Raw genomic sequence first — 26,371 nt, 5'->3', positions numbered from 1 at the left:
GCAAGTTAGCTCAAAGGAATAATAAGGCCTGCTCGTTAGAGGAAGAGATGTTCATGTGGGCAGTAGTGAACATTTTTTGGAACCCCATAAATCTGAGCAAAGTGGCATGCCATATCTATCTAGCTATATAGCCTTGGACGACATGTTTACGTAAGCAGTAATATCACAAAATTGCTTCAGGAAAACACTGATACAAAACCGTGTATGTCAAGTCAAAGTAAAATTTGACAGGTGCATTAGATCCAGGGTGATGTGGGGATTGCTATCTTGAGACAAAGGTGGGTAGGACACAGAGGCACCAAGTTTGAGAGTTCTGAGGGAGTGTTTGAGCCCCCACTCTGCCCCAGGATCTATCTCTGCTCCAACCTTTCCCCATCCCTCAGTTCAACCCTGCCTCTTTCAACCCCATTCTGACTCCTCACGCCACCTCTTCCTGCTCCTCTTCCTCCACACCAAACAGTGGGCAGGAGATGCTGGGGAAGAGGGAGAGAAGCAGATCAGCAGGGCCTACCAGAAGGCAGAAGACACAGTGGGTCAGGGAAGGACCTAGCTACCAGTGGGTGCCTTCCCCCCCCACCCCCGTCACCCCCTCCAGGGCTGTAGCGCACACAGAACACCCATGGAATCGGTGCCTGTGCTAGGACATTTCACAAACAGCAGCTCTTAACTGAAATCCTATTTTACTCTCACAAATGTGCTGATTGCACTGCTACAAAAAATGGGCCCAAAAACATGATACAAATCCTGTAATTTTGTTTTCCATGAAGACTGCTTAGCAATGCACACACACTGCCTAAAAAAGAAGTCTGATAATTCAGATCTGTACAAATGTCGAACACACAATGGTTTGAGAAAGCAACTGAAAAGAATATGAGTAATACATAGCAGATGTAGTCTGTGGTATTCAAAGAATGTATTTATGTATTTAACAGTAAACAGTAAGATGCAAATGCTCTAAATTGTCTCTTTTTTTCAGTTCACACCAAGGGCAGACAGATGGTGAAAACACAGATGTAAGAATTCGTTTCTCTTTAAATGACCTACACTATCCTTTGTTTTTGTTTTTTGTTTTGGGGGGGAAAGAAGGGCATGAGGAAATAAGAAATATTAAACACTAGGCACATAATAAGATACAGTAAATTAAGAAAACTGCTTGCTAAACATGTAAATATGTATAGATTGTTTCATAACATTAAATTATTGTATTACCATTGAATAATTATTCCTAATAACTCATGTGAGGGAGGTAAATATATTTAAATATCATTTTACATATGAGAAGAATGGGACAAAGAGCAAATCTCAGAATTTGTGTATACAAAATCCATTGAAATCAGTGGAGCAGCCAATTCTATCAACCTTCAATGTAGCCTAGAAATAGTAAGGCAAAACGTGTAAGTGTCCAGTAATTTTAAGCCCGCTTTTTGCCTACATAACTTGAAACACCAAGAGCTTAATTTTCACCCATGCTATGTTAAGTGACACACTTTGAGCATTCTCTCTCAATTTCTTACTTTTCAAGAGTTTAAACTGAACGTCCAATGTAATCTTAAATTGTATTTTTATGACTTATTTATGGAGAACCAGAAGTGAAGGCCTTATCACTTGCTATCTTTTAACATGAGTTAAAAAAAATCCCAGACAGGATACATTCAAAATGTTGCAAATGAACAATATTCAGTCTCTTATGAGCAAGGTAAATATAATATAATAGTAAATAGATTCATCATAATTATTTCTGTCAATGTTACTTAAATTTTGGCTCTCTCAGGTACCAGCATATTAACTGTAAAATTTCACCGAGTAATTCATATAGTTCATTCCACTGCTATAATTTAAGGGTGATTCTCATTCAGTGTCATATATTTTGATGTTCTATAGCATACCCAGCTCTTCTGTATGTCTGACATATCTATGGTACGGTTAGAAATGTTGTTGGTCTGTCGTCTTCTTTAGAATTGCACCTCTGTCTTACAGTTTATATTTACTATTTATGCAAAAAGTGCCTATAATCACATAAATTCAAAGAAATTGATGGGATATGAGGGAATAATCCATATTTGTTCCAATTTGCTTATGCATTTTTATCTTTTTTGCCAGCACTTTTGGCATATGCGCATTTGCTGGTCCCTGTGTAATCTAATATGCCCTAAATTCTGCTATCTGCTGCACATAAGCGTTGGGGTTTGCAAGTACGAAGCTCATTATCTCCACCATGACACAGTCAGTACATGTGGCTATTTCACTTGGCAACAGGAGAGAGAAATAGACTTCTAAATAATACTACTATTAAAATAAATCACTTTTGAAAACTACCAACATTGTGAAAGGGATTCAGAGGCAAAATTGGAAACTACTTTAAATTTGGTTTTTGAAGACAAAAACAAGACTGCAAGTTGGAGTCTTTTTAGCACAGAGTTGAGATAGTTTGAGACTGGGGATTGCTGCAGTCTGTGAAGTAGTCATGCTGTCTGGCCTCAAAAAGCATAAACTCTTAGGTCACAGCCACATTACCATGGAAGATCGACCTGCTTAGGATTGGTCTTCCAGGGCTTCATTTCACATATGCACAAAATGATGGGTCAAAGTTGACTCCAGAACACCTTGTGAGAAGCAAGGCATATGGAAGGACAATGGGAAAAATGCTTCTGTCAACCTTCCTCTGTGTACACAGACATGGAAGTCAACCCACAATAAGTGCAGCTAAAATTACATATCAGGAATCAACTTCTATGTCTAGCACAGACACAGTACCATTATTTCAAAATAAGCTACTCCTGAAGAGATTTTTCCAGAATAATTTATTTCAAAATAGCACGGCTACACACAAAATGAATTATGAAATAGTGCTCAGCTATTTCGAAATAGATTATTTACACACAAGAGCGTCTATTTTGAAATAGAGCCATTGGACGCACTATGGCTCATTTCAAAATAGACTCTATTCCGTCTCTACACAGCCCCTATTTTGAAATACCTATTTCAAAATAGGGCTTGTTCCTCATACAACGAGGTTAATGAATTTCAAAATTAGATGCCTGTTATTTCAAAATTATTTCATAATAGTGGTTGCCTTGTGTAGACGTACCCTTAAAGGCCTGGTCAAATTGCTGTTGAGTCAATGCAAGCCCGTCCATTAACCCTGAAGAAGGTTGAATGAAGAGCAGGTGTAGCAACATGAACGGAACAAGAAATAGTGTTGCACAGATGGAGTTAATGGATTAAACACAGTACTTTCTACAAAGCAGGTCCCAATCTTGGTGAGGTTTAAGACACTTTTTCCAATATTTATTGACAATTGTGGAACATCCACAGTTATAATCTACAAAGTCTTATATATAATTTTTATATTTGTGTTGCAATATTCTTACTGTTGTAATTATGAAGAATTGTCCTACATTTGTTTCTTGCTCTCCCTGTTGCTAGTGAAGTTAATAGGAGTTTTCCAGTTCCTCTTTTAAGAATATTACACTTAATGGGAATTTTCCATTGATTTTGGGGGGACGGGGCGGGGGCTTTAGATCACATCCCAGAAACAGGACTATAATTTACATCTAGAAAAATGGAAGATTTAAGGTTTTCCAAGTACTGCACAGCAGTAACAATTGTTAATTGCATTATTCTTTGTAAAGTGTCATGGATTTCCCAAAGATCTAACATTATGAAATATTTTAATGCTAATGTTAATTGAAATATTTACATATCTTGTCACAAAATTTCTGATATTGTTTTCATTCCTTCTTGTTTCTGAGGAGTGTTCTGCTTAGTTGTATCACAGCTGTAAGCAATATAGGAACAATACTTAGCTGAAGGGAAAGCCTCCCAGTATGTGCCACTTCTTATCCTGCACTTATTTTTTTAAATATAAAGAGAAGAGAATAAACTTTGGCAAAAGGGGAATGAAATAGCATAAAGATTTCCTGTTACCATGGAAAATGCAAATAGCAATTCTTACAGCCTTTCTAAAACCCATTTAAGTATTTTCCTTTAATAATGGTCTCAGTTCTTGAAAGTAGAAGCATTATCATATTAATGGAAAATAACGGCCAAAATTCTCACTAGATAATGTACCAGAACTGATATTTTTATCTCCTGTGGCGGGGGGGGAACCCTCATTCAGGATTGAAGCACTCACCACTTTTCAGTGAAAGAGCAGCTGAGGTAATAAAAGTGATTATGAAGCTAAATCTCATGGGTTGCCGTATTTCCTCTTTGTTAAGTTGCAGGTCAGATTTGCTCAACGTTTACGTCAAAAGGATGTATGAGTGCTTTTTTAATTTAATCACCATGGCTACGTCTACACGTGTATGCTACATCGAAACAGCTTATTTCGATGTAGCGACATTGAAATAAGCTATTTTGATGAATAGCGTCTACACGTCCTCCAGGGCGGGTGCCGTCGACATTCAACGTCGACGTTGGGCAGCACCACATCGAAGTAGGCGCTGCAGGGGAACGTCTACACGCCAAAGCGGCACACTTCGAAATAAGGGTGCCAGGAACAGCTGCAGACAGGGTCACAGGGCGGACTAGCACTTCTGGGGCAACAGCTAGCCGCTCCCTTAAAGCGCCCCTCCCAGACACATGCAGCCTGCACAGCACGCGGTTTGCAGAGCCATAGGCATGCACACCTCGGCGAAGCAGTTATGGACCCCCAGCAGCAGCAGCAGCAGCAGCCAGAGGTCCACCCAGCTGCCCGTGCAGGAGCAGTGCTTGCCCTGCTCAATGCCATGCAGGAGACAGCCGATCACCTTTTATTCATGGAAAAGGAGCTGCCCCCAGGGGAGGAGGAAGCAACCCCAGACCCTGCTGCCCCCCGCCCCCTCCCACCACACACACCGCCGGCTGTGGAGCTACCCCACAAGCACCGACTGGTGGGAGCGGCTGGTGCTCAGCGAGTGGGACGACGACCGCTGGCTCCAGAACTTTCGTATGAGCCGGCAGACATTTCTGGAGCTCTGCCAGTGGCTCACCCCTGCACTGAGGCACCAGGACACCGCCATGCGGCGTGCCCTCAGCGTGGAGAAACGGGTCGGCATCACTGTCTGGAAGCTGGCCATTCCAGACAGCTACCGATCTGTGGGGCAGCAGTTTGGTGTCGGCAAGGCTGCCATCGGGGCTGTCCTCATGGAGGTAAGAGGACCCACGGGGAGGGGAGGGCAGCCCTGGGGGTGGAGGGGAGGGCCAGACACACCCTGCACACCCCTCATTGGTGCTCTCCCATGTCCTTCCCCTACAGGTCATCCACGCCATCAACGCCCTGCTCCTCCACAGGCTCGTGCGGCTTGGGGACCCGGATGCCGCTATCGTGGGGTTTGCCAGCCTGGGCTTCCCAAATTGCTTCGGGGCTCTGGATGGGACCCATATCCCCATCCGAACTCCAGAGCACAGCGGAGGATGCTTCCTGAACAGGAAGGGCTACCATTCGGTGGTCCTCCAGGCCTTGGTGGACAGCCGGGGCCGCTTCCTGGACATTTATGTTGGCTGGCCTGGCAGCACCCACGACACCCGGATATTCCGGAATTCAGGCCTGTGCCGCTGGCTGGAGGCAGGGACCTACATCCCCCAGCGGGAGATCCCTGTGGGGGACACCACCATGCCCCTCTGCGTCATCGCAGATGCGGCGTACCCCCTCTAGCCCTGGCTCATGCACCCTTACACGGGCCATCTCACAGCCAGCCAGGAGCGCTTCAACACGCACCTGAACCACATGCGCCAGGTGGTTGAGCGCACATTTGGCCGCCTCAAAGGGTGCTGGAGGTGTCTCCTCACCCACCTTGATGCGGGCCCCACCAACATCCCCCAGATTGTGGGCGCATGCAGCACCCTCCATAACCTGGGGGAGAGCAAGAGGGAGGCAATCTTTCAGGGCTGGGCTGTGGAGGCTGGCAGGGCTGACGTGCAGCCACCCGCTGCCCCTAGTCGCCAGGTGGACCCCGAGGGGATCTGGGTCCGGGAGGCCCTGCAGGCCCATTTCGACCAGGCCGCGGGGTGAATGCTGGCAGGCCCCTCACTGCACCCCTGCATCCTCCACAACACTCCCTGCCCCTACGCCCACACCACAGAGCACCCAAGAGCGCACCCCCCAAACTTTTCTTGCAAATAAAAATAAACCTGTTGTTCGTGAAACCACAAAACGGTGAATTCTTATTATATTATTACTACAAATATAAATATTATATATTATATGATAAACAAACAGTGGAACACAAGGAAGGGGAGAACTATTTACATGGGGGGGCAGGTATCATAAAATAACAGGGGTCTAATACAAACTATATACAACATAAAGGGGATATGTACAAAGGGGGGGGCATGTCCTGGGCCCCACACTCCCTAATGTCCAGTGCTGGGGGTTGGCGGGCGCGACCCTCGCCTCGGCCTCAGCCCTGGCTGGGTCTGGCTGGGGGCCGGATGAACTGGCAGATACAGCCAGAAGGTGTCAGCAGGACCCAGGTCCCCCTCGGCGGAAGGCCCCTCGGTGGCAGACGGCGGGTGGAGCGGCAGGTGGAGCAGGCAGGGCAAGCAGAGCGGCGGCTGGTGCAGCATGGGGGGCCAGGTAGTCCGCGATGCACCCAAACGTGCACATAAAGGCCCCCCATGCCTCCTGGCACCAGGCCAGCGCCCGCTCCTGCATATGGAGGCACCGCTTGTCCACCCTCAGGCACTGCTCCGAGACCTCCAGCTGCCGCCGGAGGATTGCCAGCAGCTGGGGGTCCGTCGCCGTCCGGTGGTGGTGCTGGGTCAGCCGTCATCCCCACCCTGGGGCTGGTCGGTGCTCTGCCGAGGGGCTGGCCTGCAGTGATGGCCCTGGTGGGTTCTCCGGGACCACTGACACCTTGCCGGTGCTCACCGGGCCCTCCGATGGTGCAGCTGCGGAATACAGGGGGAAGAAGAGTGGAGACAGCCGTTAGTGTGGGTCCCGAACCATGGCCCTTGTCCCACCACCCCTCTGCTGATGGTTCCCCATCCCCGTCCCTGGGAGATGCTGCTGCTGATGATGGGTGTCCCACCCACCCCCCAGGGGACCCTAGGTTCCTCTCCCCCAATCCCCAGGGGTGGGGCATGGCACTGTCCTGCTGGGGGGCCAAGGGCTGATGCACTCTTCTGAGGGACATGCCACTGCTGTCCTTGGGGCCATGGTCATCTGGGCATGTGGAGGGCCCTGGTCATGTCTGTTGTCCCCGCTCCTCAACCCCGGTGGTGTGCACCAGCAGGGGGTACATACCTGACGGTCTGCTCCCACGGTCAGGGGACACCCTGTGGGTGGACGCCCTGCTGGAGCTCCAGGACGGCAGCGCAATGTGGAGCCCACCGTCGCTGGAGGAGGATTCCCCCTCCTCCTCCTCCTCCTCCTCCGGCATCCCAGGGGTGGGCTCCTGGGGGAGCCCCTGGGGAGCGGGGCTTGCCTCCATGGCAGACTCCGCCTCCAGGGCCTGCTAGGGCTCGTCGGCTGAGGTGTCAAGAGTGGCCGGCGGGGAGGAGGTGTGCCGGGGGCCCAGGATTTCCCTGAGCTCCCTGTAAAAGGGGCAAGTGAGGGGGGCAGCCCCAGATTGGCTGGCCGCATCCCGGGCCCGGGCATAACCCTGCCGCAGCTCCTTGACCTTACTCCTGAAGTGGTCAGGAGTGCGGACAAGGTGACCCTGGGCAGCCAGGCCCTCGGCCAGCCGAGCAAACGCATCTGCGTTCTGCCTCTTGCTCCCCATTACCTGGAGCACCTCCTCCTCACTCCAGAGCCCCAGCAGGTCCCAGATCTCAGCCTCCGTCCAGGAGGGGCCCCGCTGCCTCTTCCCCAGCTGGCTGCCAGCCTGGGAGCCCTGGCGCCCCTTGGGGGTGGTGCCCTGGGGGCGCTTGGGGGGCTGGCGGGCGGCCATCGCAGCTGGGGGTGTGTGTGTCTGGGCTGCAAGGAGGCGTGCAGGCTGGCCACGTGTTACTGCTGCCACCTGCACGCTCTCTCAGCTTCCTGCACAGGAAGGCAGGGGGCGGGGAGCTTTAAGGGGCTGCTGCATGCGGCAACCATAGAGCTCAGGGGCTGGAGAGAGTGTCTCTCAACCCCTCAGCTGATGTCTGCCATGGCGGACCCCGCTATTTCGATGTTGTGGGACGCGGATCGGCTACACGTGCCCTACTTCGACGTTCAGCGTCGAAGTAGGGCGCTATTCCCATCTCCTCATGAGGATAGTGACTTCAGTGTCTTGCCGCTTTACGTCGATGTCAACTTCGAAATAGCGCTCGCCACGTGTAGACTTGGCAGGTGCTATTTCGAAGTTGGTGCGGCTACTTTGAAGTAGCCGGCACGTGTAGACGCGGCTCATATCTATAATGACATCTTGGCTACGTCTACACGTGAAGCCAACATCGAAATAGCTTATTTCGATGTAGCAACATCGAAATAGACTATTTCAATGAATAACGTCTACACGTCCTCCAGGGCTGGCAACGTCGATGTTCAACTTCGACGTTGCGCGGCACCACATCGAAATAGGCGCTGCGAGGGAACGTCTACACGCCAAAGTAGCACACATCGAAATAAGGGTGCCAGGCACAGCTGCAGACAGGGTCACAGGGCGGACTCAACAGCAAGCCGCTCCCTTAAAGGGCCCCTCCTAGACACAGTTGCACTAAACAACACAAGATCCACAGAGCCAACAACTGGTTGCAGACCCTGTGCCTGCAGCATGGATCTCCAGCTGCCGCAGCAGCAGCCAGAAGCCCTGGGCTAAGGGCTGCTGCCCACGGTGACCATAGAGCCCCGCAGGGGCTGGGGAGAGAGCATCTCTCAACCCCCCAGCTGATGGCCGCCATGGAGGACCCGGCAATTTCGACGTTGCGGGACGCGGATCGTCTACACGTTCCCTACTTCGACGTTGAACGTCGAAGTAGGGCGCTATGCTGATCCCCTCATGAGGTTAGCGACTTTGACGTCTCGCCGCCTAACATCGAAGTTAACTTCGAAATAGTGCCCGACGCGTGTAGCCACGACAGGCGCTATTTCGAAGTTAGTGCCGGTACTTCGAAGTAGCGTGCACGTGTAGACACAGCTACTGTGAGCTGAAAAATCAAAGTTGTCTTTCCATCAGAAATTAGCTGAATGATGATGCAAGCAGTAGAATGGAATTTAGGGCTGACGTACTATTAGTAAGTGTGCTTTGCTGTTGGATGGTCCAAGCTCTCTCCCTCTGCCATAAGTCAGACTATGTAACAACTAAGCATAGTCCTTCCCCACTATCTCCTTATATTTCTAAATTATAGCAGCTTTAACAGAAAGTAATTTCATAATCAAGTTAAAGTGTAATTTCTGAAAGTTGGCTTTGTATATATCTTTACACATCAGTCTTTCCCATCTATGCCTCCATTATCCCTAGCCTCTGTCACATATTTTTTCAAGACACCTTGTTACTTCTCTTATCACTGAAAACAGTGCTGTTTTGGTGAGAAGAGAGGAGCTGGTATGCAGCTGGCTCCCCAATCCCACCCCACCCTGCAGGGGTTCCTGGGGCTAGAGCCGATGGAGGGTCTCGGTGCCCCATCTGGCTCCCTGCTGTGGGGCCAGTGGGGGTCCCACTGCCCACGAGCCAGGTCTCTGGGATTAGAGCTGTCAGCAAGGCTCCCAACCCTGTGGCTGCCAGGGTTCCCCATCCCCAGGGCTGGAACTGCCGCCAGGACTCTGCACCCCAGATGGCTCTCTGCCACAGGCCTAGTCCACAGCCAGATTCCCACGGTTGGCGCTGCCAGCGGGGCTTTCTGCACCCTAACGAGCTGACAGCTGTGGCTCTGGTGGGGTCCCCCACCACCTCACTGGGGATCCCAAGGCTAGGGCTGCTGGTGCGGCTTCATGCCCCAGCTGACTCCCATCTGTGGAGCTGGCTGCTACCCATCTGGCGGTCCCAAGGCTGAGGCTGCAGGAGTGCTAGAACTACATTCCAGCACAAAAAAAGCCCTTACTGGAATGATGGCTAACTTCTTATACCTATATTCTGCCATTCTTGCTCATATTTTTGTACCTTTCTCTGCAAGTAATCCTACTGAAGTTAACAGGATTTTTTCATGGAAAAAATTTGCTGCTCAGCATGAGTAAAGATAGTGTGGCTGACAGTAATTACAGTATTCCATTTGCTACAGAAGAAAACAGTTTTGCTTGTATTATCTCTCTGATATTGTGCTGCACCTTTAAAAGAATCATTAACAGATAGATATATAGATATGGGCGTAGGGAATTTTGCAAGGAGTATTGATTTCCACTGAAGTTTCCTCTTTCCTCTTGTTAGCCTTAAGACTGTTTGATAGTTCAGACCTGAAAAGATTCAGCTATGACAGGAAATACCAAGAACATCATGCACAACGCTGGCTTCATATGCACCCAACCAGCTCACACCCAAAATAGTCTCTGTGTAGGAATGTGTTAAAAATGTATGTAAAAAATTGCAAACATTAAACCGGATAGATACAATTATGACTGAAACAACAGTAGTTATGTTGATTGTATGAATACATTTTGATATACTATTTAATCTTTTTTTAGACTTAAACTAATAAGTTTTATAGCCCTGTCTTCCTTTTTTCTGCCATATATTTCAGTGCATTATGTAGAGATCATAAAGCAACCTCCTGACCTGTGGTGTCCCTGCAGCTTTCTCCTTTTTATTCTCAGGCCTAGGGGGCCAAGGTACCTCTATGGGGGGTTCCTGGTGCCTATATCCAAGGAAACTCCAGAGTTGAGAGCACAGAGGAGAGGACTTCTCTCTTGGTGAGATATTTAACATGTGGTCTCGTACAGAGGAGCGTCAGTCAGAGCAAACAAAAATATAACAATTCTCAGAGAAACAAAAACCCGTAATTGGAGATTTATTAGGTCCAGGGAACTCAGGATAGGGGATAAATGGAAAGGAAATTAGGATAAGACAAAAATCACAATACATAAACTCTCCCCCTCACTCCCTGCCCCAACATTTACAGTCACTAAAAACCACCCTAGGTTCCCTCCCACCGTCTACTCCAGGCAAAAGATCAAAACAAAAAGCAGTCAAGTAGCACTTTAAAGACTAACAAAATAGTTTATTAGGTGAGCGTTCGTGGGACAGACCCACTTCTTCAGACCATAGCCAGACCAGAACAGACTCAATATTTAAGGCATAGAGAACCAAAAATAGTAATCAAGGTTGACAAATCAGAAAAAAAATTATCAAGGTGAGCAAATCAGAGAGTAGAGGGCTGGGGTGGGGGGAGTCAAGAATTAGATTAAGCCAAGTATGCAAAAGAGCACCTATAATGACCCAGTAAATTTGCATCCCAATTCAAACCACGTGCTAATGTGTTGAATTTGAATATAAAAGAGAGTTCAGCAGCCTCTCTTTGCAAAGTAGAGTGAAAATTCCCCTTCAGTGAGACGCAAACTCTTAAATTATTAACAGTATGGCCCACTCCATTAAAATGTTGGCTGACTAGTTTGTGGATCAGGAGTGTTTTTATGTCTGTTTTGTGCCCATTAACTCTTTGTCTAAGAGTTTGAAGTCTGTCCAATATACAAAGCATATGGGCATTGTTGGCACATGAGGGCATATATGATGTTAGTTGAGGAACGTGAGAATGTGCCTGTGATTCTGTTATTAACCTGGTTAGGTCCAGTGATGGTATTGCCAGAATAGATATGTGGACAAAGCTGGCAGCAGGCTTTGTTGCAAGGAAAAGTCCCAGGACTGGTGTTCCTGCAGTATAGACTGTGGCTATTGGTTAGAATCCTCATAAGGTTGGGAGGTTGTTTGTAGGAGAGAGCAGGCATGTCACCTAGGGCCTTCTGGAATGTGGTGTCCTGATTAAGGATAGGTTGTAGGTCTTTAACAATGAGTTGCAGTGGTTTGAGTTGGGGGCTATAGGTGATGACCAGTGGTGTTCAGTTCTTGGCTTTTTTGGGCCTATCTTGGAGTAGCTTGTTTCTGGATATTTGTCTGGCCCTGTCGATTTGTTGTTTTTTTTTTGTTTGTTTGTTTTTTTTATTTCTACTGGTGGGTAATTCAGGTTTATGAATATTTTGTAGAGATCTTGTAGTTTTTGGCCTCTGTCAGTAGGATCAGAGCAAAAGTGATTGCACCTAAGGGCTTGACTGTAATCAGTGGATCTAGTTATATGTGCAGGATGGAAGCTAGAAGCGTGCAGGTAAGTATAGCGATCAGTGGGTTTCCAGTACATTGTGGTACCGATCAGGTGATCCTTGATTTGGACTGTAGTGTCCAGGAAATGTATCTCTCACGTGGAGTAATCGAAGCATAAGTTGATGGTGGGGTGCAGATTGTTAAAGTCTCTGTGGAATTCTTCTAGAGTCTTTATACCATTGGTCCAAATCATAAAGATGTCATCAATGTATCTTAAGTAGAGGAAGGGTAATAGGGGATGAGAACTGAGGAATCGTTGTTCCAGGTCAGCCATAAATATATTAGCATATTGTGGGGCCATGCGGGTGCCCATAGCAGTTCCACTAATCTGGAGGTATAAGTTGTCCCCAAATGGGAAATAATTATGGGTGAGAACAAAGTTACAGAGGTCACACACCAGATTGGCTGTGGTGACATCAGAGATGGCAATCCTGATCGCTTGTCATCCATCTTCGTGTGGAATATTAGTGTACAGAGCCTATACATCCATGGTGGCAAGGATGGTGTTGTCAGGAACTTTTCCGATGTTTTGTAATTTCCTCAGGAAGTCAGTGGTATCTCAGAGACAGCTGGGAGTGTTGGTGGCATAGGGTTTGAGGAGAGAGTCCACATAACTGGATAGTCCAGTGGTAAGGGTGCAAATACCCGATATGATAGGTTGTCCGGGTTTCCCAGGTTTGTGGATTTTGGGAAGTAAATTGAATAATCCAGGATGGGGCTGAGATGGTGTGTCTGAGTGAATAAGGTCCACGAGTAGCAGCAGGGAGTTCCTTAAGTAGTTGTAATTTCTTTTGGAATTCCAAAGCGAGATCAGCGGAGAGAGGTCTGTAAAATGTGGTGTTGGAGTGTTGTCTGGCTTCCTCCTGTTCATAGTCTGACTTATTCATGATGACAACAGCATCCCTTTTCTCAGCTGGTTTGATTATAACGTCTGCGTTATTTTTGAGACTCTGGACAGCATAACGTTCAGCATAGTTGAGATTGTGTCTCATTTGGAATTATTTGCATATGATGTCAGTCTGAGCACGGTTGCAGACGCATTGTACGTAGAAATCCAGACTTTCACTATGACCATCGGGGGAGTCCATACAGTTTCTTCTTCTTTTGGTAATTGGAAGGGGGGTCAAGAAAGTCAGACTGTTGTTCATAGTTGTGTTGGAAGAATTCCCTTAGACAGAGGTGGCGAAAGAAGGCTTTAAGGTCACCACAGAATTGTATTAAGTTCGTGGAGGAAGTAATCTAATTCTTGCCTTCCCCTCCCACTCTCTGATTTGCTCACCTTGATAATTTTTTTTCTGATTTGTCAACCTTGATTACTATTTTTAGTTATCTATGCCTTAAATATTGAGTCTGTTCTGGTATGGCTATGGTCTGAAGAAGTGGGTCTGTCCCACAGAAGCTCCCCTAATAAATTATTTTGTTAGTCTTGAAAGTGGTACTTGACTGCTTTTTTGTTTTGATAGTATATAGACTAGCACGGCTTTCTCGCTGTTACTAGGCAAAAGATCAGTGTGGCTCTCATTGAGAGGTAGTTTTATGCTGAAGTCTCTGGCTGGCTTAAAATAGCAAAGTAAACAAACAAAAAACATGGTACAAGCAAGCTTTGGTTCTCTGGTCTGGGTTCCAGTTCTCAGCCTCCTGAGCTTCTGGTCTCTGCTGAGATGACACAGTTCAGTGTTCCAGAAATTCCCAAAGAACTCAGTTTTCCTTTGGGTAGGAAAGGGGAGGTTAGAAGTGTCTCCATGGCTGTAATACTTCTCTCCCTAAACTGTCCAAACTGAAAACTTTTGTCTCTAACTTCTGGCTTATGCATGTTGAATAGTAACAGAGAGAAAGTTGTGCTAGTCTATATACTATCAAATCAAAAAACAGTCCAGTAGCACTTTAACAAAATAACTTATATGCTAACTATACTATACTAACAAAATAATTTATAGGTGATGAGCTTTGGATGTGAAGAAGTGGGTCTCTCCAATGAAAGCTCATGACCTAATAAATTATTTAGTTAGTCTTTAAAATGCTACTGGACTGCTTTTTTTTCTGGTTTATTGTTAGTTTTGATCATTTTGCTAGACTATTCTGTTTCCACAGTGAGTTCGAGGCAATCTGAGAGTGCTGAACCGCTGCCATGATTGATGTTGTAGTTCAAAAGGCAGTATTTCAGGAGCATCCCCTCCAACAGGGCTGCATAAATACTCAAAAATACATAGTAACAATGTTTAAAAATAGCAAATGCCTTACAGAAACACTAAGGGACAGCAGTATTGATATAATTCAACAGTTCATTGTATTCCCATTAATTATTTGAGTTATTGAGCGGAAATGTTGTTTTGTTTTAATGTTTGATGCCAATGGTGATTGATTTAGTTGATTCATCTGTAAAAGTTTATTAATCTGTATTTAAAAATGCCATAAATATATGGCATTTCTAAGGCTCATCAGCCAGGGGAAGCTAGTGAAAAAACAGGGTTTCTGTGAATTTAAAGAACACTAGCTACACTGCATTTTCTCCCTGTTTCGACACACGGCTTCTGCACTAAGTGTAGCTTTGTGCTCTTTAGAATAAAAATGTTTGCATGGGAAGTAGGCGCAGAGCAGCTAGTGTGCTTATAACTGTTAGGGATTTTTCCATCTATCCCTTGGGCATCATCGCCCCCATGGGTTAGGGGAAGCAAGCCTTTGGCCATTAAACATCAATGCAGGCACATGAAAAATCTGAAGTCACATAGGCTGCCATTTAGCAGCCCTTGCAACAGTCACTCTGAGTCAGTTGGTTTCCCCAGTAACCTGAACTCATGAATTATTCATAACAGTAGGTTCAAAATAGAGCCCTCCGATTGGCCCCAGGTGCAAACTTCTAGCACCTTCGGCCAAGAGGAGGACCTATTTGAAAACCACCTGCACAGAACTCTTATATGATAATCATGTCATAAATATTAATAAGACTGATCTATAAATCCAGGAGCCACCCACCATTCTGTGGCCCTGGGAGCTAGCTGTCAAAACAGCTGCTACTGCAGAGAGGAGCGTGGCTAGCAATAGTGTCCGCTGGACTCTCAGGTCAGCTCAATAGAGTGAAGCCTTTGTGAAGAGCTCCTGAGGGAATGCCAGCAGCGCCCACCAGCCGCCGCAGTACCCTCGCCACCCGCAGCCTCATTGACAGCGCAGCGTCTGGGTCGAAGGAGCAGCAAGCGGACCCTGTGGTGGGGCAGCCAGGTGGCGAACTGGCCCCGCCCTAGTGATGGGGTACTGCGTACCTGGCTGCAAAGCGCAGTGTCCACCGCCAAGCGGCACCTGCGCTCCCGCTGCCTCCACCATCTTGTGGCTTCGACGCCTTCACTGCCTTCGTGATCACCTACCTACCTGGACCATCTCATCTGCGGTAACACCACCTCCGCCATTCTAACTAACCTGTCTGACCACCGGCCACTTCATCACTAATTATTGCAAACACCGGACTTGACTATTTACTTAGATATGACCACTGGACTTGACCACTAACCTCAAAACGACTACTAGACTTGGCTACTCACTTTAAATAAAGACCACCGGGACTCGTCATCCTTTATTTAACTCTGCATAGGGCTGGGCCCAAAGGCCCAGGTCAGGACTTCTTTTGTAATGTAAACTAAATGTTAATGTTCATATTAGGTAGGTTTAATTATTAGATGGTATTATTAACGTTAATTATTATTGTTAGTTAAATAATACAATAGGCTGCTTATCCTGTAGATAATTGATTACCCTATCCTAACCCTATCGTTCAGATTCGCGGGCTATCACTATATCGGGTGGGGAGTAGCGCCCCCACCTGGACTCTCTTCGGAGACTTAAAATAGGCTGGTGACCGCTGGGAACTCCGGGCACCAGCTGTGGTAACCTAAGAATCTGGACGTCCATTTCCACGTGCCCATTTACCTTAATCAATGTATCTTTGTATATATGTGTATAATACAGCATAATATATTAAAGTCTAGTTTAATATAATGTAGCATAATATAATATAGATAGATATATAGGCTTCATTAATAGATAGTTGTTTATTCAATAAAGATAGCACTCTGTTTCACCATTACTCCTTTGCCTCAGACTGTTACTCTTTCCATCTCTGGCAGTTCCTCCCCCCTGGGTGGCCCTAGGGTAGGGTCCAGTGCATCTTCCCGGGGCAGCGCTCTCGCCTAACATCGCACATGGGGTCGCAGCTGGGTTTGGCCGGGTCCTCGGACCCCGGGGGACTTCAGTCCTCAGCAACGCACCCATTCGACCACCTAGCCTCGTTTAATCCTACCATCAGCATCCAAAAGGTCTTGCGTTGTGACAATAACTATTCTACTGTAGCTACTCTGGGCTTTTGTGGCATGTTGGCAAGCCCAAAGAGTATAAGATTCATGTAATTCCCCAGGTATTGGAGGTAAGTGCAAGAGCAAGACTAGCATGCAAGCTAGTCCAGTAACTGTGACATCACTGCAAATGTTGTTATTGGTGGCACTTTGGCTTGAGTAAGAGTCAAGTGTTGACCCATGGTTGATACATGCCATAATTATTAAAATATTTGCTCTATACTAATTTATTGTTCTTGAAAATTGCTTTTGAATAGCAGTTTTTACTCCTGATGGTAGTACAAGTTACAAGTTCTCTTGGCCAAGATCTGAGTGCAGAAAAACGTGCAGGTATCTAGGCAAATCATCCTGCTTATGGACACCACCTCCTGACATGTGCTTTCAGCCCTTTGAGCCACTTGACTTTAGGAATATAGGACTTTCAATGGCTCCTAAAAAAGGCTCAGTACCTTTGTAAGCCTGAGCCCGCATTTTGCTTTAATAAATCCAATGCTTTTCTCTTACGGTAACACGGGCATAAAAATTCTGCACAGAACAATTTGTGCACAAAGACTGCACCTTCTGTTTTAGAAGCTGCTCTGAAAATCTGGCCAATTACCAGGTTATTATATAATACCTCTTGCAAACTAACTACTGTGCCTGTAGATGTGGACTGGTCACATTTTATCCAGCAATGGTTATTGATTTGCCAGCATAATTGATTTCAGTCCTCACCGTGTGCAGGTTGAACTGGTGTGAATAGTAGCTGAAGGGGAACACTGCACCTCTGAAAATCAGGCCAAAAGTAAATGCAATATATGAGAGCAGTGGCCTATACCTCAGTGCAACATGGTATTTTACACTTTGAGTTTCCTTTATTTCATTTTTAGAGGCCAACTCAAGAAGTTGGTTTAAAGAAAACACAGGTCAATATTAGTTTTGCCTGACAGAGGACTCAGTAAAAACATCCATGGCCAGATCCTGTGAGTCATACGAACAGGCAGGGGCACTTCCAGAAATTGTTCACGTGGCCTGTACCTCTCAGGAGAAGAGGTTTTCACACCTTGGCCCCTCCATCTTCAGTTCATCAGTACCCTTAGCTCCTGTCTGACTCCTCATGTTCATCCCAGCTGGCACCACCAGTCACTCACACCTTCCCAAGTGAAGTCCTTGCTGTCAATTTTACCTCCTATGCAGCAGTGTCACCACCAGAGTCTGGACACAGTAGAGATGAAGCAACAGCTGCAGAGTGCAGTCTAGGGCAGGGGCTGCCCAGGCTTCAGAGTTTGCAGAGGCTCCATGAAAATTTACAGGTGCAGTCTGCATGGGGTCATCCAGCTAGGTGGGTCACTGCACATGTAGCCAAGGCCCTGTCAGCACATGGTTGCCCCTGCATATCCATCTTAGCCCAGGAAACAGCACCAATAGCCATAACCAGGAGGGAGATGGCAGTCAGGAAAAAGCCCCAACCACCCAAAGCCTGAGTCGTGACCACCATTTGATCCATAGCAGGAATAGGGAGCAGGAGGCAGATGTACATCCCTGGCACTCTGTCTGGGGTCCTCTTCCTCCTGCTTGGGGCCCTGTTGGGAGCTGCCTCTTAACTTGAGCATCCACATCCCACACCATTGCTGCCCGCTGTCAGCTGGGGCTTGGAGCGGGACACCAGTTCTCAGGGAGGTGATATCTAACCTGATGTGAGACTAGAGAGCTCTGTCTCTTCTTACAAGAGCAGCCACAGCCCCTGAAGTTGGCATTGGCTGCTCACCATGGCACAGCCCCTGCCATGAGCATGCATTTTGTGTGTGTGTACAGTTGTGGGCCCCACTACTCACAGGAGAAATCCCTACTCAGCTAGCTTGCTGCAGGATTAGTAACACGTACAAGGCTTCTCAGGACTAGGCACTAGTTCATTTTAGGATTTTTTTTTCCCCAAATTGGATTACAAAGTCTAATTTGATGTTGATCATTCAACAACGGGTAACAGGACACTACCTCAATGGAATTACATGTCAACTCCATTACCGCTGGTCTCTATGACTATGGTCACACTGTGATTTCTATTTCAGGATACAAATATGTCCCGAAATAGAAACCCTGTGACTAAGCACTGTGCTTGAAATAGCAAGGATATTTCAAGCATGTTATTTTGTTCCTACAACCCCTGATTGTGAGGGGAATAGCGGGACGTTCAAAATAGGCACTAATTTAGAACTTACACAGCACCAAGTCTGAAAAAGTTCCCTAGAAATAGCTTACACAATTTGTGTAAGTTATTTTGAAATAGGGCTACACTGTATCCCTAACCTTTTTTGTCTCAGAGCTTTTGAGCAGCCCTCTCTCAAAATAATTTTCCACAAAAAGTGTGTCTATTCTTTCCATCATAGTGACCTCCCAGTGTGGCCACCAGTACACATCATATTCTCCATATGCACAAATGTTCTACTGGACAATAAAATTTAAAGTATGACCATTTAACTTAGCAAAGGAAACAATAAAATGGTAAGATGCATTAACTTTTCAAGTACCTTTTAAAGCAGACATAATTTAAACAATGTTTCATTGCACAGAGGACAGCCTCAGATTAAAAACACAGTATTTTCAGCATAAAAATTCTTAACAGTTTAAAGGTGAGTAATAAGGGCTTCAAAAACACTGAAAACAATTAGTATCACTTACACCCATTAAATCAGCATTTTTTTAACTCCTAATCATTTACCAAGAATTTGGCCAATTTTCTTCATATCTTGTCTTCAAAAAGTCCTTTGTCTTAAAAACAAATCTGGTCAGTGTTCCCACCACACTAGCTTTCTTACACACAATTATGAGATGATAAAATAAGTTTTATAATAAAACTAGACTGAAGCCTTAACTAGGGATGGTACGTGGTCCATAATTAATTGTGACATCTTGATTATGCCTGTATACTACCATACTCAGCACATACCTATCCTCCCATCTGGTCAAAAAAGAAGGGTTTTAATACTGCAGTGTGAAATCACTGCATAAACTGCAAATCAGCTGCAGCTGATCATCATTTGGGAGCAATTTAAGTGACAGTGCCAGGACAGAAACACTTTTATTATAGGGGAGAGATACTTCCAGGAGGGAGAAATAGAAACCTTCTCCACCTGGTACAGGAAATGCTGAAAACTCAGCTGTTGTGTTCTTAACCTTGCCAGGGTAGGGAACTACTTAATTTGAAGTCTAGGTGCAAATAAATACAATTGTTCTGTGCATGCACTGGCAGAGACTGATGGGCTTTAAGATTCATTTCTCCTCAGGTTAGGATACTCAAAGCTGACAGAGGAAAGTATGTAGTAAGGAGAGAGAGCTAACTTGGAGAGTGCTGCTGAGTAGCAGTGAGGAAAGATCTACCATTAAGGGAATCTCTGGATACTTGACCAAAAACAAAAGGGTGGGGAATGGAATTAGTTTTGTATAATAGCATCTGAAGTAAAGAAACCAGGAATTACCATTAAAAATAGAGAACTATATGCTTTCTGCATGCAAACTTATTGAAGTGGATGTTGCAGAGTAGTGTTTTGCACTGTTTGATAGTACTCTCTGAATGTATTGTGTCTGTAGCATGCTGCTACCAGATTGGCATCTCATAAGCTGAGTTTCAAATGGTTGCATTTAAAGTCAGGAAAAGGGAATGTTAGTACCATTCTACTGTGAGTTCTTTCCATGAGGATTCCAAAAAACCTTCAAAGCACTATGTAGGTTTTACATCCGCTCTGACTACCCCAAGATTGTCAAACAGGCTGAAATGACTGAGAAAGTTTTGGTATCTAAAGAATGTTTTCTTCCAGAAGTGAGTGGTGCGAGTTGTTATAAGTACAGTCTCGTCAGCATTCAGAACTGTGGTACTGAAGGGGGAATGTAACGGCAGTGAACAAGAGAGACATGAAACGAAACAAGGTCACAGGAGAGCAGGGAGGAAATAAAATGCTACCTAGCTAGTGAGGTTTTTTGTTTTTTTGTTTTTCCTTTATTTTTTCCTGAATCTCTGGGCATCCTACTTTAGTTCAAGAGACTGTCAGTGTTGCAGAAGTATCCTCCAAGGGACATATTTAGTGTATCTGATATTTGTCTCAGATTATTTTAAGCATTCAACTGGATGAATTTTGGATACCCCTTCACATACCTTTAGCAAAGCTGCATTTCAAATATCAGAAGTGGTCTTCTCAGCATCCCTATTCAGACTTATTATTTAAAAAGAAAAAGTGAGATGTTAAACTTTGGTATGTTAACAAGGCTCCTGCTATCAAAACAAAAAAGCAGTCAAGTAGCACTTTAAAGACTAACAAAATAATTGATAAGGTGAGTTTTTGTGGGACACATCCTCTTCTTCAGACCATAACCATACCAGAACAGACTCAATATTTAAGGCACAGAGAACCAAAACAGTAATCAAAGTTGACAAATCAGAAAAAAAATTATCAAGGTGAGCAAATCAGAGAGTAGAGGGGCAGAGCAGGGGAGTCAAGAATTAGATTAAGCCAAGTATGCCAAAGAGACCCAGAAAATTTGCATGCCGGTTCAAACCACGTGTTAATGTGTTGAATTTCAATATGAAAGAGAGTTCAGCAGCTTCTTGTTCTAAAGCAGACTGGAAATTCTTCTTCAATAAAACACAGACTCTTAAGTCATTAACAGAATAGCCCACTCCATTAAAATGTAGACTAACTGGTTTGTGGATCAGGAATGTTTTGATGTCTGTTTTGTCCCCATTAACTCTTTGTCTGAGAGAGTTTGAAGTCTGTCCAATATACAAAACATCTGGGCAGTGTTGGCACATAATGGCATATATGATGTTAGTAGAGGAGCATGAGAATGTGCCCGTGATTTTGTGAATAACCTGGTTAGGTCCAGTGATGGTATTGCCAGAATAGATATGTGGACAAAGCCGGCAGCGGGCTTTGTTGCAAGGAAAAGTCCCAGGACTGGTGTTCCTGCAGTATAGACTGTGGCTATTGGTTAGAATCCTCATAAGGTTGGGAGGTTGGTTGTAGGAGAGAATAGGTCTGTCACCTAGGGCCTTCTGGAATGTGGCATCCTGATTAAGGATAGGTTGTAGGTCTTTAACAATGAGTTGAAGTGGTTTGAGTTGGGGGCTGTAGGTGATGACCAGTGGTGTTCTGTTCTTGGCTTTTTTGGGCCTGTCTTGGAGTAGCTGGTCTCTGGGTATTCGTCTGGCCCTGTCAATTTGTTTTTTTATTTCCCCTGGTGGGCAATTCAAGTTTATAAATATTTGGTAGAGATCTTGTAGTTTTTGGTCTCTGTCAGTAGGATCAGAGCAAATGTGATTGTACCTAAGGGCTTGACTGCAAACAATGGATCTAGTTATGTGAGTAGGATGGAATCTAGAAGGGTGTAGGTAAGTATAGCGATCAGTGGGTTTCCGGTACAGTGTGGTACCGATCAGGCCATCCTTGATTTGGACTGTAGTGTCCAGGAAATGTATCTCTCACGTGGAGTAATCGAAGCATAAGTTGATGGTGGGGTGCAGATTGTTAAAGTCTCTGTGGAATTCTTCTAAAGTCTTTATACCATGGGTCCAAATCATAAAGATGTCATCAATGTATCTTAATGTATTTCCAATTTGGGGACAAGAGCTGAGGAACTGTTGTTCCAGGTCAGCCATAAATATGTTAGCATATTGTGGGGCCATGCGGATGCCCATAGCAGTTCCACTAATCTGGAGGTATAAATTGTCCCCAAATTGGAAATAATTGTGGGTGAGAACAAAGTTGCAGAGGTCAGACACCAGATTGGCTGTGTTGACATCAGGGATGGTGTTCCTGATTGCTTGTAATCCGTCTTTGTGTGGAATATTAGTGTACAGAACCTCTACCTCCATAGTGGCAATGATGGTGTTGTCAGGAACTTCTCCGATGTTTTGTAATTTCATCAGGAAGTCAGTGGTATCTCGCAGATAGCTGGGAGTGTTGGTGGCGTAGGGTTTGAGCAAGGAGTCAACGCAGCTGGATAGTCCAATGGTGAGGGTGCCAATGCCTGAAATGATAGGGCGTCCGGGGTTTCCAGGTTTGTGGATTTTGGGGAGTAATGGCTATGGTCTGAAGAAGTGGATCTGTCCCACGAAAGCTCACCTAATAAATTATTTTGTTAGTCTTTAAAGTGCCACTTGACTGCTTTTTTGTTTTGATAGTATATAGACTAACACGGCTCCTTCTCTGTTACTATTCAACAAGGCTCCTGCTGTGTGCTGGGTTTGTGCAGGAAGGTTAGGAAGAGGTGATCTAAGCTCACCCTAATGAGGTTTCCAGCTCAGATGAATGTTCCCATCCTCAGAAGTTTGGAATACAGTTACACGATGTTCAGTTACTATCCAGGATTCGTGGCATATATCTGAATAGACCAGTTACACTCAATTATGCTTTCTATCCATGGGGAGAAAGGCACTAATTTGTAATGGCTTATTCTAGATTCAGGAAATGAGGAAGACATAAGATTTCAGCGAAGGTGAAAACGGGAGGATCCTCCATTTCAAAACTAAGGGGTAAGTTCTAATATTTAAACATATAAAATGCAGGATATGGGATTAGACCCTATATGTGCGCCACCATCACAATTGTGTTGTAATCTTTGTTATAAGGAAATGTAATTTCACTTACCGCAGGTTTATTGCTGCAGTCAAATGCCTCCCTCAGCTCAACTTTTCAAACCACAACACAAATCAGTTTCTTATGTCTCATTTATGTTGCATTACTGTGTGAACTGCTTCAGTGGATTCCCTTAGCACACTAGACAATATTATGGCAGGGATTTGCACTGATAATTGCCAGGAACCTAAATAAGGAATCCCCACCACTACACATCCAAACCTTGTTAGCAGACACACTCTTCCAATGCAGGGTGGTTGCCTATTCAGCCAATCTACTCTGCCTCCATGGAGGGTACTTAGACGGGCCCGGTTCTGTTCAGCATATAAGTGGCTTGGAAAAGCAGGATAAATAGCTGGCAAAGTTTGGTGATAGTACAGAACTACTCAAAATAAAGTCTAAACCTGACTGTGAAAAGCTCCAACGAGTTCTCACTGAACTGGGTGATTGGGCACCAACACTGCAGATGACACTTTGTGTTGAGAAGTGCAAAGTAATGAATATTGGAAAATATAATTCCTACTCAGTGGGGCTGACAGCCACTGTGGGCCCCAGGGCTAGGTGGAAGGGGGTCTGGCTCCATGCCCCAAGAAATGGCGGGGCCAAGGGAGGAAGGGGTGTGCCAAGGGCAGACAGCCCTTGATGCTGCTCAGATCGTGGCACTGGAACCTCCCTCATCTTTTAAGAGCTACTCCAAGTATGGTGGCAGTGCTGCCATGCCATTTCAAAGGGGCCCAGAGCTCATGCAAGGACCCTTTGAAACAGTGGGTCCTGGGGCAACTGCCCTCTTTGTGCTCCCTGCCCATCAGCGGGCATGGCTTCACTATACATCAATGTTCCCTCTAATCTTTTCCATCCACATGTGGACTTTTTCCATCCATGTGCAGAATAATTTTATGTGCACCCATATGTGTGTGAATGTGCACCACCAGTAGAAACAACCTAACTAAGGGTGTGTTATGAATCAGCTGAGTGGCACTTGAATCTCTCCTGAGTGTCTACACAAGACAGGGAACAAGACAAGGCTGCTTACAGGGAACACTACTATACATACAACATGATGAAATTACATAATGGCTGGTTTCTGTGGCGTCAGATGACAGAACAAGAAGCAATCATCTCAGGTTGTAGTGTGAGAAGTTTAAATTGGATATTAGGAAAAAAACCTACTTCATTAGGAAAGTGATAAAGCACTGAAATGGATTGCCTAGGAAGCTGGTGGAATTCCCATCTTTAGAGGTTTGACAAAGCCCTGGCTAGAGTTATTTAATTAAGGTTGGTCCTGCTTTGAGCAGGGGTTTGGAGTAGAAGGTCTCTCCAACTCTAATCTTCTATGAGTCTATGGCTCATTAGCATGCAAGAGAGATGTTGGCACCATTGTAGATGTCTGAAAATATCTGCTTAATGTGCAGCAGCAGTCCAAAAAAACTAACAACTATCGGGAATGGGATAGATACTATGTAAATCCATTATGAATAGTGTGTGCAGTTCTAGTCACCCCATCTCTAAAAAGATATATTCAAATTGTAAAAGATACAACAAAAATGATTGAGTATGGGTCCATAGGAGGACAAATCACTTGATCATTTCCCTGGTTTTTTTTTCATCCCCTTTGATGTATCTGGCACTGGCCACAGCTGGAAGGCAGGATACTGAATGCGCCACTGCTCTGACCCAGTATAGCTATTTTTATATTCTTATAATGGACCATGAATCCATATTGTGACAAATTCTTGCACCATAGCCTTCCTGCAAGACATATAACAAGGAGCCTGTATAGCAGAACAACCCCAAATCCTATCCCGTCGACCCGCTACAGCCCCCATTCATCTATTTGGAACTGGACTACTTCTACTGAGTAGAGTAGAGGAGGCAAAGGAGGCAAAGATTTGATCAGTCATGAATAACACCATGTAGCATAGACCATGTGGTGTCACCATTGAGCATTATATACTGAAATAAACATGCACCATTGGATTTATGCACTGCAGTAAAACATAACAAAGTCCTCAAGTTCAAAAGCTGAATCACTGATTTTTCCTTAGCTGATAACTTTATCAAACACAGGTCTGAATCTCAAGTTTGAATTATGGGAGGGGAACCTTTCTATAAATATTTAAATGTGACCGACAGTGTATATAAAGCTTATTTTGTCTTCCTTTTCTGTGATGATTTTTCATCACAATAGCCATCATTCTCATGCATCAAGACAACACAAAAAAGGGAGAAATAGAAAAGTCACAGATTGCAAATGAAAGCCACTTGAATAATTGGTCATTGAGGCTGAAATGAAATCAATAATGTAAATCAATGTGACTCCAGTACAAATAGCTTGCTAGCGCTGGCATACTGTATACAAATATTTGTCACATCTGGGATCATTAATGTAGATATTGTGTGACAACCGACATTAAGAAAATGCTGAATAAATTACCACTTACTATTCTTACTTTCAATTTTTAAAGCAGCCATGTGTTCCACTTACAGCTTCAGTAAACCATTCTGAATAGCAGCAGAGGTATCCACCATGAAGTCAGCTATAAGAAGACTTACTGGCATTCTTTTCTACTGCTTATGGGCTAATTATTAACTATTATGTTTCAGCTAATATTCCATTGTTTTTTTTTCTATTGCTTCCTTCAAACAGTGTTCCATACATGGTATTCCTTTACACCAGATTATGATGTGGACAGGTAAAGAGGATATTCAGCAGATATTCAGAAACAACAAAAGCTTCTTTTATTGGTAATTTAAAAGAATGTTGTTACATTTATAGCCAGGTAAAAGGAGGGGCTGTTCTTCTCTATTGTTGAATTTAATTAAAAAAATCATACAGTGTTCCTACTTACACGTATAAGACACAGTCATCAACATACAGCATAGCCATTTCCATAGAAGAAGATCATAGGAAAAAGTAGCTTTCACTGCATAGGTACTAGTTACATGACAAGAAAATTCCTATTGCCTTCTACAGGTTGAACCTCTCTTGTCCGGTCCTCTCTTGTCCAGCACCATCTGTAACCCAGCATGATTTCAGTTAGCTTAGTTAGTTAGATTTTTAATGGGTATGGCCAAGTTTCCTGTGGTCCCATAAAGTTTGTTTACAGCAACTAGTCCTGTTGTCCATATTCTGTGCTGTCTCTTACCTGTAATTTATCCCAAAATGTCTTCTAAGAACTCAGTAAGTAGTGGAAGTGTTGATAATGGTGCTAGACAGTATTGACCTCTGGTGGTCCACCAATTCTCTCTTTTAGCACTGGTCAGATCCTAAGGG

The 26,371-nt window shown here is 44.9% G+C and overlaps 1 long non-coding RNA gene across 1 annotated transcript in view; it reads left to right on the top strand.

Annotated features, from left to right (window-relative positions):
* The window catches only part of LOC142016639 (uncharacterized), a 218,654-nt gene that overhangs the window by 140,352 nt on the left and 51,931 nt on the right, over positions 1–26,371 (top strand). Inside the window, exon 2 of the long non-coding RNA XR_012646347.1 lies at positions 22,921–22,994. This is a non-coding gene — a long non-coding RNA (uncharacterized LOC142016639). The remainder of the gene's footprint in view (positions 1–22,920; positions 22,995–26,371) is intronic.

This window comes from Carettochelys insculpta, chromosome 8, assembly GCF_033958435.1.
Source record: "Carettochelys insculpta isolate YL-2023 chromosome 8, ASM3395843v1, whole genome shotgun sequence".
NCBI lineage: Eukaryota > Metazoa > Chordata > Testudines > Carettochelyidae > Carettochelys > Carettochelys insculpta.
Note: the sequence above shows the minus strand (reverse complement) of the source record. Positions and strands in the feature narration are given on the sequence as shown.